The sequence below is a fragment of the Gossypium arboreum genome, chromosome 3 (genome assembly GCF_025698485.1).
Source record: "Gossypium arboreum isolate Shixiya-1 chromosome 3, ASM2569848v2, whole genome shotgun sequence".
Lineage (NCBI taxonomy): Eukaryota > Viridiplantae > Streptophyta > Magnoliopsida > Malvales > Malvaceae > Gossypium > Gossypium arboreum.
In genome coordinates, this window is record NC_069072.1 from 45,477,738 (window position 1) to 45,481,513 (window position 3,776).

The 3,776-nt window shown below is 32.0% G+C and overlaps 1 pseudogene; it reads right to left on the reverse strand.

Moving 5' to 3' along the window:
* Positions 1 to 687: 687 nt before the first annotated feature.
* On the reverse strand, positions 688 to 2,849 carry LOC108482699 (cell division topological specificity factor homolog, chloroplastic-like; annotated as a pseudogene).
* Positions 2,850 to 3,776: the final 927 nt, after the last annotated feature.

Genomic DNA, 3,776 nt, shown 5'->3' on the forward strand with positions numbered 1-3,776 from the left:
CTCTTGTTATATATATAATATTCATATTTTCAACAATATGAACTCAAACTAATCTGAACGAAAGTGAACTTCTAACCGATAACTTACAACTTGGATTCAATAAATATTCAATTAAATATAATTGTAAGGATGTATTAATCTTTTCATATTTTTATATAAATATTCAAATAGAACAACTACAAATAACCAAGAGTTCAAGAATCAAACCTGCAACACAAAACCTTCATCACTTCACCTCACTCCACCTATAATTCACTTATACTATGTTTGATTATTACTAAAATAACATTAGAAAAAACTTATTTATTACATATGTATTACAATAGTGAAATATAAAATAAAAAATAATTAGTAAAATTTAAAATTTAAAATTAAAAAATGAGTAAAAATTCGATAAAAACAAATTATGACAATGACTAAATCAAATCGATTTAATTAGTTTATTGTTAACTCATATACTAAAACCTACCAAATGTATTAATCGATAATTTTTTGATATAAAGATTTTACTTCCACCATAATGATAAAATAATCTAGTGTATATATAAAATATGATTAACAGGTTTAAGTAAAACTGATTTTAAGATAGTTTACGAACAGAAATCGATACTATATTAACTAAAGAAGAAAAAAAAAAGGTTAGAGTTGAAGCTAGTAGACAGATTTTGGATTGTAACAAAAGAAAAAAAAAAAAAAAACCCGACTCTTGAAACATATCTAGATCTGAAATCCATAATCAAATTACAGACTGAAACAAAGGCAATCGAGAAAATCACCTTAAATGAAAAAAATTTCATGCATACAACCAAGTGTCAAGTTGCATTGCCAAATGCAAATGTTTTTACCTTCTGACCTCATCAATCTGTGTTTATTCATCTGGAACATAGAAATCGAACTTGACATCGATACATCCAGACCTTTCTCCAGTATCTTTGTACTCGATATTTGTTATTGTTCCAGCTCCATTCACTGCTTGATATTCTGCCTTCACTCGCTGAATAGGGACCGTGACGGAGTAAATAGTCCCTAGATCAGAATCTGTTGAGACACTAAGTTGAACCTTGTCTTTTGACTCCATCTCAACAAAATCCGACAGGGACCTTACGATGTTCTTAACAATCTTCTGTTTCACCTCATCACTAACTGCACAACGATCAGATAACAAAGCATCTTCAAACGCTGCTTTGCTATATTTGCATTAGAACTCCTGCTGGTTGCTGGAGAAGGGAAAACTATTTTCTATGCCAAGTTAAGTCGCTCAAAGAAGCTCATGTTTATGGCATTCAAGAGGATGCTTTCAACCTCTTGGCTGCCAGTATTTGGTGATTTCTTATAACCTCCCAATATCCCAGCTAAACCTTTAGTTTGATCATGAATGTTTCGGCCATTCATTGTCATTCCAGTCCATTTCAGTGTAATTCCAGAAAAACTTGATCTTCCATTCATGAAACACGTAAAATCTACCTATAAGAAATCAAAATATGACCATGCATTAGCATTTCTTCTAAATTTTACATTCTAAAAAACTCACCAGCCAGTTCCTTCTACTTCTAACAAACGGTGGTCTTTATTGATATATAATGTACGACCAAAATAAGAAGAATGGAACATTTGGCACTTTTCCATAGCATTGAAGACTACAAAGCATGTTTATACACCTACAGTAATTAATGGTGCTTTCTGCCAAACAATGTGCTTTTTTTTCAAGCAAGCAACAATTTATGCCAATGCCTAGTAGCAATGCAAATACATGCTCCTATAACAACAAAGGGCACCAAACTAGAGCAGCAGCAGAGACCACAAAAACCACCACCATCCAGAATCAAGGAGCTAGAGAACTTGACTATTTGTTTGAAATGATAACTTTCAATGAAACCGATAATAAGAAAGTTACTGCAATTACCACTGCCACCAATGCTTTACTCAAAAGTTCTACTACACACGAGTAATAGAAAGACCATTCGAGCATCAGTGACCGCCATTAACAGAAATAGCACACACCACCACCTAACATATAATCCACAATCGATGGCAATGCATTTACTTTTAGTTCCTAAGTCACTATTGGTTTTTTTCATTACCTTAAGAGCTAATTATCACAGGCAGGAGGTTAAAGTCTTGTGATGAACAAGCATAGCATTGACTAACGCAGAGCACAAAACTCATCAAGCTCAGATCTTCCATTTTACCATCATCTGGTATGAGTATGAGTATGACTATGAACATCTAATCAAAGGGAGGAAAGGTGATGATGCCGTGTCTAACATATTCATATCTAATGATATTCCAAAAAGTGGTGATGGATGGTATAATTTGTATAAATGTTATAGTCATTTAATGTCCTTACTCATTATTGCCAAGTTTTTATAAACAAGTAATAAGTTGTAAAACTCAGAGGAAATATTCTCAATATAACCTGTACCTAGACAGTAATTGCCCAGTTATATTCGGTTCCAACAGGGAATTGAAAAAATACATAGGAAAATGCAAAAATATTTCAAATTTGATGTAGAAAAAAGTAAATACGAAGGAAAAAGAAGAGGTAATAGATATCAGAAGATAAGGACCTTTGAAGAGAGTGTGGAACTAGGAGAAGGGTTGTGAAGGTAGAAGGCGAGCGTAGCTGCAACACTTAAATTCACAGATATGGCCATGTTGGAGTTAGCTCAGCTCCAATGGCTCCTTCTTCATGGAGAATGTGGCTCCTTTTGCTCACTCACCCTCTTGCATTTCAGGCGGCTCCGAACTACACAGCAGACAGTTACAACCAAGTCCATGGGGAGACGTTGCGTTGGAAAACGGCACCGTTTAACTTCGCGCTCGATGCTCCCACCTACCCTCACATTTTGCTTGTTGATTTGTTGGGTTCTTCCCCGCTTTATTTATTTTATTTACTTTTTTTTTCTTTTTGTTAAAATCAGTTCAAAGAATCTCACACCTATATGGGTGAAAAAATAAATATTTTATACGTAAAATTTATTTAAAAATAATTATATTTGAAATAATTAGATAATTTTTAGAGAAATTGAAAAAAAATGTTTTTTACTTTAATTAAAATGTAGATAAGTAATTATTTCAAATTAAAAAATAAATTTAGTTAGATAGTTATTTCAAAGTAGTGAAAAAGTTTTAAATTTTTAATTTCAAAATATCTATTTACCTATGTTCTAATTTTACTAATTTTTATTTTAATATAATTTTACTAATTGAGTTGGTGTTACTAAACTTGATCATGGGTCTGGCCACCTATCCAGGCCTAAAGGTTTGCTCGAAAAGTAAAGAGTTTGAACAAAAATATACGCCCGAATTAGTTATTTTGTTGTTGTTTCTCTATTATAGTGCTACTATTTTGTTGTTATTATTTGTATATTGTACAACTCTTGTTTTATTGTTAATTTTGCTACTATTTTAGAGGCATTTGCTTGTTAAGTTTTAACTATCTTAGTGTTATATTTTCAATTTGTTGGAAAACAACTATTTTAATATTTTTAGTGTATTTGATTATTATATTTTTAAAATTTGTCTTTATATACTTTTTTTAATACGAACAGGCCAAGTCGGGCTCAGGTTTAGCATTTTTAATCTGGGTCAAGTTTGGATAGAATTTTAAGCCCATTTTCAGTTATGCCCGAGCCTAGAACATGGGCTTAAAATTTTGAATCTGTTCGACCCGAACCTAATCCAGTTCGACCCAGGATCAGGTCTAGGTGTCACTTAGCTCATGGTATCAACTCAATTAAATACTTAATTGATAAATGAATAGATATTAAATTGTG